Raw genomic sequence first — 13,465 nt, 5'->3', positions numbered from 1 at the left:
CAGTTTTTGTTGGTCCTCATGATTGCTTTTGTGTAGGAAGGTGTCCCTTCCTGGACAAAAACAATCATCCCTGCATCCATGCACAATTGTGGAAGGCTGCCTGCATTGGCACATTGCAGCAATTTGTGTGCCGGTGCATGGGACACGGACAGGAATGTGCTGCATTTTGTAGATGCAGTGCATTCCTGCCCTTTTGTTTGGATGCAAGACAGCGCAGCAAAAAGGCTTGCGACGCTGCCCTGCGCCAAAACTTGGTAAATGAGGCCCTCATTCTTTATAAAGCCACAGATCCCCGTTTACCTAGTTGTAGGGCTATGATTATAGTGTGGCTTTGGTATACACTTTTCCCTTCTATTAATAATAGCATAGGAAATGTCATGAAGCCCAAAGTCTAACTTGCATTTAATGCAAACTTGCAAGCATCAGCAAACTATTTAAAGACAATTGTTGTTTCAACTGACTAACGTTCTTGCTTAAAAAAGGGTCAGTTGGAGCAGAATGAGTAAACACATACAATTTTGGACAATTTGTATAGGCTTTCTCTCAATACACATCTATGGAATCTAATTACGTGACAAAAACGTATTACTTTTAGCAAAAGCTTTTCTAATAAGCAGGTGGCAGGATCTGCTTTCTGATGAAGAGTAAAATGTACTTGGGGATAAGATATTATTCCTAAATACAAAACTGAGCTCCTTATGCTCCTAAAAACCTGATTCTAGTTGACAGGTTTGAAAGCTAGGTTACACTTTGCAGAATTGTGAAAATGTACAGCCATAAATAACATGGTTTCTGGGCCTACTGGAATATACAAATTTAGCAAGCATAATTAAAGGTAATTGATGCCTCAAACTAACATGAAATTACATCCAGATTTGCTTATAAAGTATCAGCACTCTTTCATATATGAGTAACATATTGTAAACAGTAGTATTGTAAACGGAGGAATTTATGGTAATAATACATAGGAATATATGGATCTTTCTCCACCCGCTCCTGCCTGCTGTCAGATTTGCCCTGCTGCTTGCTGCTCAATATTCCTTTCAGGTGTTGCAGATTTCTCCTTTGCTGATCTTGTTCTCAGCAGGCATGTGCATCTTGGGCTTCATGAAAGTCCCATTGCCATACATGGCATAAAACGTCAATGCCCTACCCAGGGCAAAAAACAGTGACCTATCAAACGCATACTTACTGGATGGGATGAAAGTCTAATATTCACTTTCCTGTCTCAGATAATTTGCACATTGCTTTGACTCACATCAGAGGGATTTAAGTACATCCCACATATATCCACGATAATAGCCTTTGTGAGATAAAAGAAAGGGAACCATTGCCAATTAACATATTTCATTCATGGAGAACTGAACAACGATATGTGATTTCAAACAAAATAGCAAAGCTTAAAACACTTCTCAGAGAAAAATTTCTCCAAACTCGAAAATGCAGGAATAGTTCAGTTGATTTTTCCTACCATGGCTTGTTGTTCAGACATTATTTAGATATTCTTTAATGTGGCACTAATGTTTACATCAATAAGGACTATGGCGGTCATTCTGACCCTGGCGGTCAAAGACCGCCAGGGCGGAGGACCGCGGGAGCACCGCCGACAGGCCGGCGGTGCTCCAATGGGGATTCCGACCGCGGCGGTAAAGCCGCGGTCAGACCGGCACCACTGGCGGGCTCCCGCCAGTGTACCGCCGCCCCATTGAATCCTCCAAGGCGGCGCAGCTTGCTGCACCGCCGAGGGGATTCCGACCCCCCCTACCGCCATCCAGATCCCGGCGGTCCGACCGCCGGGATCCGGATGGCGGTAGGGGGGGTCGCGGGGCCCCTGGGGGCCCCTGCAGTGCCCATGCCACTGGCATGGGCATTGCAGGGGCCCCCGTAAGAGGGCCCCTACATGTATTTCACTGTCTGCTGTGCAGACAGTGAAATACGCGACGGGTGCAACTGCACCCGTCGCACAGCTTCCACTCCGCCGGCTCGATTCCGAGCCGGCTTCATCGTGGAAGCCTCTTTCCCGCTGGGCTGGCGGGCGGTCTGAAGGCGACCGCCCGCCAGCCCAGCGGGAAAGTCAGAATTACCGCCGCGGTCTTTCGACCGCGGAACGGTAACCTGACGGCGGGACTTTGGCGGGCGGCCTCCGCCGCCCGCCAAGGTCAGAATGAGGGCCTATGTTTCCAATTAATGGGTACTGCACTCTTCTGAATGAATAGGACCTATAGCAAAAGGAAACATCAATTCACTGCTGTTAATGTCCAATAGTGTGGGAGCATTAAGCCTATTACCGCGCCCTTCAATCATACCTAACAAGTGCAAACAAGCAAACACTCCACGTTTCCACTTCACAATTTACTCATGTATGTTTACTCAAAACTTGCATAAACTATGAATGCATACTTTAGATTTTGTTCAGTGTCATCATTCACAACCTGTAGGTGTTTGGCTTTGTGAATCCTGCATGAGTCATACATGTGTAATTCACACCCTGATTCACACTTATCCCTCGAGAAAGCATTGTCAATCACATTCGCCAATGACTATTTTGAACCCCTAAAAATACACAAGTGAAAATCTCTTTGTATATTTAAAAGTACCAGTCTGTTTTCTTTATGCTGGCAAGATGGACCCCTGGGTTGAAGGCTTGCCACTGAAATCGGCCTTCAATCCATCTACGGTCCATAAACTGAATGCCAATAAATTGGGTGTTAGAAATTGGGTCTTTGGTTGGCAGTCAGGTTACCCCCTGTCCAAGCAAGGACCCTCACACTAATAAGGGTAATTCACACACAATCCAAATTATCCTGTGCCCATCCTCTGGCAGCTTGGCATTGAGCAGTCAGACTTAACTTAGAAGGCAATGTGTAAAGTATTTGTGCAATAAATCATGCAATAACACAGAAGAACACCACAAACATACACCACATTATGTCCTCCCCTCATAAGACTCTGGGTCATTGCTCCCTGTTCACTCACAATTGGTTTCTTTTGCGCAAATAATGGTTCCGCTGGACCAACAGTAATCAGTAGCGATATTGCATCTGGGGCTGCTCTGGCACCTACACTCTGTGGGAGAGTAACTCCCATATTCTGATTCATCATTGGAGTCAAGTCTGACTGTGTCCCTGTCACTGGTGTAAATCTCTGCATTACCTGCGGCTGCACTTTGGGCAACAAAATCGGAGTCAGCTTGGTCTGGACCAGTATTGGTCTCAGAACCACCTGCTCCATGAGCACCACTAAGTTCAAAGTTGTTTCTAAAATGGGCACATCAGGATATATTCTCTGTACCTGTGGCGGCTGCATCTGAGTCTGCACTACAGGAGTAGTCAGCACACTTTGCGCCGCATTCTGTGTCAGGTTAGTATTAACCTGCACCAGACTCACTGTCCCATTAACCTGTGTCGGGCTGTCAGATCAGCACTAGTACTCGGACCACTCCAACGTACTGTATGTGGTGGTGGTTGATCTCTCAATAACTGTGCAAGGAACTCATCATCGTCCAATTCTTCCTCTACTCTTGAAGGCTTTGTAGCTCCTTTACTTTTGGATAGACTTCTATTAGTCTTCCTAGTCGCTTTCCTTCCTTCCTGCTCATTTTCTTGCGTAATTGCTGGAAACAACTTAATCCCTTGCAAAGTCTCTGTTCTCCATACCTTCTGATCCCAATCCCATTTAGCCGCAACTAAAGTATTTTTTGCCTTTCTCATCCTTCTCTCGAATTTCAATTGCTGTTGCTGTCTGGCTACTAGTTCCCAGACCGCTAATGCCTCAAAGTGTGCTGGTCTCAGAAGGGGCTTCGATTCATAATGCGCCATCCGTAAATGCTCCACAACCCTCAAGTTGAACGTCCCATTTGTAGGAAACGCTAAGTTCCCGTCTTTCTCTCTCAACTTCCACCATTGCTTTAACCAAAGACATGGCGCGACACCTCTTTCTTCCATTACAATATTATACAGTGTATTCTCTGACAGTGTAAGCTCCCCGACACTCGCTGTAATATAGGTATCTCCCCTTGGGGCACTTCTCAATGCTTTGAAAAACGTAGTCTCTTCTACTTTTGTTTATTCAAAATCAAATCAGGAAATTACTTTTAATCCTAAGATTCCTTTCACCCATGTTCTCAACCAATTGCCTCTCACATACGCGTGACCCTTCTCACTAACCGACCTATCCCAGTCTGACTCCAGTGACATCACACGTACTGCGGCTGATAAAGTCCTTCGGCTCATCCTCCTAAACTCCAGTCCACACAAAACTAATGCAAAATATTGCGAGCACTAACCAAAACCCCTAAAAAACCCAAATCTGCTGGTTTACTACAGGAAAGGTAACACAATCGCTTCAGAAACCCTATAGATTTTCACTGATGGCTCTTCCCGCACTTACAGCTATTCCTCTTTCTCGGTCTCCCAGATTCGCAAGCAAAATTCGACCCTCAAATTTTACTCTCAACTGATCAATGGGTCTGTCCTGGTGCACATAGGACTCGCCAAATCTCAGTAAAAAAAATTCTTTAGCCCACTTTAACTCACATACTGACTTGTAGACCACGTCCGATCAACCTACTAAACCAGACAAATTACAACATATAACCAAGTGTCTCATACACTTTCCAATATACTTCAGAGTCTTAGACCACGCAGGGTCCGTACATCGACAACCACGTGGACAATTTTTGAGCACAAAGCACCACACATATATGAAGTTCGATGGCTACCCTAATCTCACACTATGGAGTACGCACACTCCTACTACAATTTCATTTGGAGTACACAGACTCCCTAAAACTCTCACAAACCTCACAATTCACCTACAATATGCATAAGCTGGGGCAAGCACAACCTATTTCACTCACTCTTATCACTAGAACACCGGGAACATCCTCAAACAACCATTAGCAGGATCCAGGATCTGGGAAAGTCATTTATGGACTTAAGGGAACATCATTTTCTCTCCAATTATCATCATTGAAAAACAATATACAAATTTCAGTAATAATGACTCTCGAAAGGACCACTTCAAACTGCTACCACCTCTGGGAACACCTGTCACTAGGTACTGCATGTCTATGGTAGGCTCCTAAGGAGACGAACCATCAGACTCTTACCGTCTCTGTTATCACTCTGTATCGGACATCTATGGCAAGCTCTTAACGAGACTAACCATCCACTAATACCATAACTGATAGCACGTCAGACCTTAATAAGTATACTTACAAGGGGACACAAATAGGTCAAAGAACCTTTTGAATCACTGTTAAGAAGTTCTTACCATAGCTCCAGTACATAATCAATAATCAATACGCAATAATCAATAGTCATCAATAAAATCAATAATGAATGGAGTCAGTAATAGTCACGCACCATGACCTTTCAGTCATGAATAACCACAACTTTAGTAAAAGTTTAAAACGTTTATTTTCCTATTTTAACAATGCTAAGGTCATGTAGATTAATCTCAATATCAAATGAAACTCATACAAAAACAACACTGGTCGTTCAAAGCGGATGAAGAAACGCAATCTAATCAAAGCTCTAACTACAACACATTATAAGGGTGCAGTGCAAATCAATAGCAGAGTCATCTGCAACAAAGGTATAACATACATGGAATTCAGCAAGGTAATTCATCAACCATTAGTCCCTGTGATCGTCAGTCATTTATGAGGGCCCTTAACTAACGTCAGATTAACATAAGCATGTTGGGCTTCATGCTAAACATTTAGTAACACAAATTTAGAAAAACATCTAACTATGGTTCTATCAAAACAGCGCAGTTGATACCTGAAAGAAAAGCAAAAAATGCATAATAATCACAGTTTAGTGCAGTCTACCTATCCTCGGAATGGGTCAGCATAGCTCAGGACATCAGTCGATCAGCAAAGCATCTGGCTATCAGTCCGAGAGTTTGAGCCCAATGTCAGGTATGAATGTCTATCTCCTCGAATCTCTCCCTCTCCTTTAGTCTCTCTCATTGTCTTCTGGCTAAGTCTGAGGACTTTTCCCTCTGTAGCATTGTTATATCAAAGTCACCTAAACTATCCCCTAATTCCTTATTCATTAGTTACTCGTATGTTCATACTTTGGCCAATAACATTTCTATGCCAAATTTCTGAATTCTAATATTTCTCTGTTCAAATACAGTTGATTGGTCTGCCTTACGATGTTATCATCATCCGGCTCATCAGGTTGCAATATTGTTGCATCTTCCACTCCAGTCAGTATCTTTATTGTTCTTGTCCTGGGAAAGTCAGTCTCACACACATTACACCTAAGATGTTACATTAGCAGGAACATCATCTCCTAGCAGGGGGTTCTCATGAAAACCAGTCCATTAATCACATTTAACAATACAATAGACATTTCACAGTTTAATTCACTTGGTCAGCATTTATATTAAATGCTAAGAAAGACAGCTTCTGCATGAGGCCTGGCAAAATAGGCCAAGATACTCGCTAAGTTAAGGCCTACAATTAATAAAGCTAAAGCATACTTCATAACGTTTAATATGACATATTATTGCATTAGTCTAGTACATTTTTCAATATTCCATAAGTATTAATCACTAATTACTACATTTTGTGAACATTGGTGGCCATTCTTCTAGGTCACATTTTCAAACGAGTGCATTATTCTTTTTACGTTATTACTTTTTCTTCATAAACTCATTATTCAAAATACATAAACACTCATTAATAATTCCTAATTAAAACACCTGCCCTAGCAGGTGCCTGCATCCTGTCTCTGGTCACATGATTGAGTGTAGTTGGCAGCTGGGCTTTATGTATTCCTCCTAGATAGCCACATGCAGCAGGACCTTAGGTGTGACTTAATGGGTCATCCTGGGCAGGATCTGAGGGAGGAGCTGGACACAACCTCACTTACACCTGAATGGTCCATGTCCTTTCCTCACACAAAGGGCTTAACCAGGGGTGTAGCTCCAATGGGCATGTTTGGGGTCTTACACCCCCCGTAAACATGTATTCTTTACAAAATAGTTGGGCACAAGTGCTCTCAGTTGGGTTATGTGAAGAGTCTGTCAGATTTCATCTGTGAATTTTACATGCCCCACACATCCTTCTCTGTGTTTTGAAGACCTTAAAATGATTGATTAGTTTGAAAAAAGATTGCATTTTCCGTACCCCTAACAATCCTCTCTCTTTCCACTGCTCTTTAACCCCCACTTCATGTCCTGCTTCTCAAATAATGTGTTTCATCAAGATGTCCCAGTGTACTTGTTGGGAAATCTTTAGCTCACCTCCCTCCCAATTATACTGACCAAGCAACATCCCTGGGCTTAAGATCCCTGTATTGTTATCCAGCAGGGGAAGTAGGAATCCCCTTGCACTTCAAAGCCACTGTCTAGAAGTTTCTTCTACCTTCCAGAGCCAGGCCACCAAGGTATAAATACTTGATCTTAGACACCACCACTTCAGTACACTTCTGGACCTGTGTATACTCTGACAGGAAAAAGGACTTCTGTGCTACTGAAGGACTGCCACTCTGTTGGGGTTCACTCTGATTGATTCTCGCTTTTATGTGCTGAACTGCTGCCTTCTGCCTTCTTGCCTGTGAATAAGAAGAACTGGACCTGCATCTCTCCAACCCAGAACCCAAGGGCTGGTTGGCTGGCCTCCTTATCTGAAGTCTCAGGGACATAAAATACTTTCAACCATCCTGCTTCTGAACCTAGACTCTGCCATCTGTGAGTCTACTCTTCCAAGTGATGTCACACAAGTCCTGGACTTGGAAGTGGGCCTAAGCTGCCTACCAGCAAAACTGATGCATCTTCTCTGCTGAGCGGTGAATCCTAAAGCACAACCCATGCATCTCTTTGGCTGAGTGGTGTACAATTGAGCAGAACCGACGCATCCCTGCTGCTATGTGGATTGGACCCAGTGCAGAAGACTCGCATCGCTGCTGCATCCCACATCTTGGGTTGAACACATCACCTTTAGAACCTCCACTGAGCAGTGCTTCCCTGGAGCAGGTCCTCACAATCCTCATCAAAGGCAGTCTTGACAAACAATGCCAAATCTCCGCATCACAGCTTCACAGCTCATTGGATGCAGAGCATCGCTTCGGCTGTGCAAGTTCATCCCCGATATCGGCGTTTGCATTGCAAGCCACGTTGATGTGATCCTCATCAACGACACAATAGGACCTTGCACTGCAACCTTGCAGCATCTTAGAACCAATGCACCACATTGGCTTTGTGATGTATCTTTGCCTACGATCCATGCAACGTTCTGCAACCAGGATTTAAAATACTTTGTTCAGCTGGCTTAACTAGGTTTCTGTTGCAGGACCTTTGACTTTGTCCTGATGTGGTGTGACCAGATATCCCCGGTGAATGCTTTTTGCTTCCAGCTGCTATGGTGGGGTGATTTTTGTGTGGTGTTTTCACTGTTTTACTGTTTAAAGTGTTGCATAAACACTTTACATATCTCCTTCACGTTAAGCCTGACTGCTCTGTGCCAAGCTACCAGAGGGTGAGCACAGGTTAATTTTTGGTTTGCTTGTCCCTTGCACTGACAAGAATTGTGGCTGCTGCTTGACCAGGGCTCACAACCCAGTAAACCAACAATCCAATTTCTCACAAGAACACTGCATGAAGAAAAACACAAAGCATAGACAAGGGGCTGTAGAGAAAGATTTAGAAAGTAAAACTAAGCAATGTCCTCTGTCTTGAAGCCAATGTGTCAAAAAGCACTAGATGCCTATTTGTAATGTTAGTTAGTAAATCCATATGTTCTCAAAAGTAGTAATGTTTTCAAATTTCATGAAACCTGGACAATAAGAATAATAACAACAATTATTCCTGATATCATTCTTCAAAGGGTAGGTGTCTATCCAATTAGTTTTTTTCCGTGTGGAAGTTCAATAGTTAGTGACTATGGGCATGCTTTAGAGTTCAGCAGATCTGTACTTCATCACAAATATGATGAATATTCCGCCTGTCCTATTACAAGTGAATTATATTCTATAGCATTTGCAATTAGGTGGACAGGATTTTCATCACATTTGTGATGGAGTACCCATTCACCTAACTCTAAATCAGGCCCTTTGTTACCTCTCCAGAGAATTTCTTCAAGGGTTTGGCTACATATTAGCAGGGATGGGTGAAGTTTCAGTTTGGCATCAAAACCTAGACAAAGTTGGCAAACCACATTAACCTGTACTTCTCATAAATTTCCTCCCCAGTCTGGTCAAAAACAGTAATGCACACTCTAAATAGGCGCTCCTGTCTCCTCCTCTCTCTCCTCAAACCTGCCACGATCCTCATTCTCCTCGCCATGACGTAGAGTGCAGCCATTGTGGAAGAGGAGCTGAGGCATTTTGGGCCTCTTTATATAGGTTGCACCTGGTCACCACCTGGTTTCAGTTCGTGGTAAATTGCGAATAATCACATAATTTACATTTCGCAAATAGCTATTCGGTAATTCATATCACTATTTGCGATACGCTGTATGCGACACACTAATTAATGTCTCATTCGCAAAAAATCGCTATTTTTGCGATTCCTTATTTTCGCACTGTGAATGCCTTTCATACATCGGAAAAGGCATTTTTGCATTCTCAAACAGCCATTCGCACCGTTTGCCAATGCAAAAATGCTTGATGAATCTGGCCCTATATGCCAGAGTCACATCGATCTGTTCTTATTTTTAGAATGAGAGTCTAAAAGCTCAGGGCCTCATTTACAAGGCCCTCACAGCATACAACGCCACCGGAGCATCTTTTTTTTTACACTGTGGTGTTGCAGTGTGCCAGCCCATATGGCCCCCTTTCATGCATAAATCTGCGTGAAAAAGGTGTTCCATGGGTGTTGATGTGGGTGTTCCCACACAACACCCATGAAACTTGAAACATTTACAAGGTTTTGTAAACCTGGGAATACGTCAGATTCCTACACCATCCCAGGGGTGGTGTAAGGGCAGCGTAACAGGGAGAAAGACCTTTATTTCACCCAGTTTTTGTTGGTCCTCATGATTGCTTTTGTGTAGGAAGGTGTCCCTTCCTGGACAAAAACAATCATCCCTGCATCCATGCACAATTGTGGAAGGCTGCCTGCATTGGCACATTGCAGCAATTTGTGTGCCGGTGCAAGGGACACGGACAGGAATGTGCTGCATTTTGTAGATGCAGTGCATTCCTGCCCTTTTGTTTGGATGCAAGACAGCGCAGCAAAAAGGCTTGCGACGCTGCCCTGCGCCAAAACTTGGTAAATGAGGCCCTCATTCTTTATAAAGCCACAGATCCCCATTTACCTAGTTGTAGGGTTATGATTATAGTGTGGCTTTGGTATACACTTTTCCCTTCTATTAATAATAGCATAGGAAATGTCAGGAAGCCCAAAGTCTAACTTGCATTTAATGCAAACTTGCAAGCATCAGCAAACTATTTAAAGACAATTGTTGTTTCAACTGACTAACGTTCTTGCTTAAAAAAGGGTCAGTTGGAGCAGAATGAGTAAACACATACAATTTTGGACAATTTGTATAGGCTTTCTCTCAATACACATCTATGGAATCTAATTACATGACAAAAACGTATTACTTTTAGCAAAAGCTTTTCTAATAAGCAGGTGGCAGGATCTGCTTTCTGATGAAGAGTAAAATGTACTTGGGGATAAGATATTATTCCTAAATACAAAACTGAGCTCCTTATGCTCCTAAAAACCTGATTCTAGTTGACAGGTTTGAAAGCTAGGTTACACTTTGCAGAATTGTGAAAATGTACAGCCATAAATAACATGGTTTCTGGGCCTACTGGAATATACAAATTTAGCAAGCATAATTAAAGGTAATTGATGCCTCAAACTAACTTGAAATTACATCCAGATTTGCTTATAAAGTATCAGCACTCTTTCATATATGAGTAACATATTGTAAACAGTAGTATTGTAAACGGAGGAATTTATGGTAATAATACATAGGAATATATGGATCTTTCTCCACCCGCTCCTGCCTGCTGTCAGATTTGCCCTGCTGCTTGCTGCTCAATATTCCTTTCAGGTGTTGCAGATTTCTCCTTTGCTGATCTTGTTCTCAGCAGGCATGTGCATCTTGGGCTTCATGAAAGTCCCATTGCCATACATGGCATAAAACGTCAATGCCCTACCCAGGGCAAAAAACAGTGACCTATCAAACGCATACTTACTGGATGGGATGAAAGTCTAATATTCACTTTCCTGTCTCAGATAATTTGCACATTGCTTTGACTCACATCAGAGGGATTTAAGTACATCCCACATATATCCACGATAATAGCCTTTGTGAGATAAAAGAAAGGGAACCATTGCCAATTAACATATTTCATTCATGGAGAACTGAACAACGATATGTGATTTCAAACAAAATAGCAAAGCTTAAAACACTTCTCAGAGAAAACTTTCTCCAAACTCGAAAATGCAGGAATGGTTCAGTTGATTTTTCCTACCATGGCTTGTTGTTCAGACATTATTTAGATATTCTTTAATGTGGCACTAATTTTTACATCAATAAGGACTATGTTTCCAATTAATGGGTACTGCACTCTTCTGAATGATTAGGACCTATAGCAAAAGGAAACATCAATTCACTGCTGTTAATGTCCAATAGTGTGGGAGCATTAAGCCTATTACCGCGCCCTTCAATCATACCTAACAAGTGCAAACAAGCAAACACTCCACGTTTCCACTTCACAATTTACTCATGTATGTTTACTCAAAACTTGCATAAACTATGAATGCATACTTTAGATTTTGTTCAGTGTCATCATTCACAACCTGTAGGTGTTTGGCTTTGTGAATCCTGCATGAGTCATACATGTGTAATTCACACCCTGATTCACACTTATCCCTCGAGAAAGCATTGTCAATCACATTCGCCAATGACTATTTTGAACCCCTAAAAATACACAAGTGAAAATCTCTTTGTATATTTAAAAGTACCAGTCTGTTTTCTTTATGCTGGCAAGATGGACCCCTGGGTTGAAGGCTTGCCACTGAAATCGGCCTTCAATCCATCTACGGTCCATAAACTGAATGCCAATAAATTGGGTGTTAGAAATTGGGTCTTTGGTTAGCAGTCAGGTTACCCCCTGTCCAAGCAAGGACCCTCACACTAATAAGGGTAAGTCACACACAATCCAAATTATCCTGTGCCCATCCTCTGGCAGCTTGGCATTGAGCAGTCAGACTTAACTTAGAAGGCAATGTGTAAAGTATTTGTGCAATAAATCATGCAATAACACAGAAGAACACCACAAACATACACCACACAGTGTTTAGAAAAATATATAATATTTATCTGATAAGATGCAGGTCAAAACGATCAAGATGCAATAAGTGTATGTTCAAATATCACTGTAAAAATGATATAAAGTGTCTTTAGTCTCTTAAAAAGCAACAACAGTCTCTTGCAAGAACAAAGAACCTGGTTTGCATTCAAGTTCTCCGCAAAGGACCGCAGAAGAGGAGATGCGTGGAAAACAGGGAGGTGTGTGTCAATTTGTCCAGCACACACAGATGATGCGTTGTTGAGTTTTCAAGCAGGGCAGGCTTTGCGTTGATTTCCGGTGGATAGACTGGGATCCTCTTTGGGTTGTGGGGTTTTCATATGCCCCGGGGATGTTGCGTTAAAATCTGGCACTTGCAGGACCAAGTCACAGGGGCTGCGTCAATACAGGGGGTGACTCGTGGAACTTTCTACCGCACTGCAGGTGCTGCGTCGATTCCTCTCAGGAAGTCTGGCTGCATCATTCTGGCTTGGCTTTGTGACGATCCAGTGGGCCTTACGTGGAATTTCTGGTCACAACGCTGGCGCTGCATCGATCTTCTCCTTTCAAAGTCGGGCTGCATCGTTCCGCTTCGGCGTGTGGTGCTTTTCTCACTGCGATGCAGGCTGTGTGTCGCTTCTTGCAGGCTATGGTTCGATTTCCACCACACAAGGAGTTATTTTGCAGAAATGAAGTCTTTTTGGTCCTGAGACTTCAGGGAACAGGAGGCAAGCTCTATCCAAGCCCTTGGAGTGCTCTTCTCAGCACAGCCAGAGTGCAGAAAAGCAGCATGGCAACAGCAAGGCAGCAGTCCTTCTCAGAAAAGCACTCAAGTAAGTCCTTTAGGCAGCCAGGCAGTTCTTCTTGGCAGGTTGCAGGTTCTGGCTCAGGGTTTCTTCTCCAGTGGTGTCTTGTCCAGAAGTGTCTAAGTTGGTAGGGTCAGAGACACTGCTTAAATACCCAAATGTGCCTTTGAAGTGGGGGAGACTTCAAAGAGAGTCGTAGAAGTGCAAAAGGTCCCCTTTCAGTTCCACCCTGTCTGCCAGGGTCCCAGTAGGGGGTGTGGCAGCCCTTTGTGTGAGGGCAGGCTACTGTCCTTTGACATGTAAGTGTCAGGCCCTCCACCCTCCCAGCCCAGGAAGACCCATTCAATATGCAGATATATGCAAGTGTGGCTGAGCATCCTGTGTTTGGGGTTGTCT

This window comes from Pleurodeles waltl, chromosome 5 (assembly GCF_031143425.1).
Source record: "Pleurodeles waltl isolate 20211129_DDA chromosome 5, aPleWal1.hap1.20221129, whole genome shotgun sequence".
Taxonomy (NCBI): Eukaryota; Metazoa; Chordata; class Amphibia; order Caudata; family Salamandridae; genus Pleurodeles; species Pleurodeles waltl.
Note: the sequence above shows the minus strand (reverse complement) of the source record.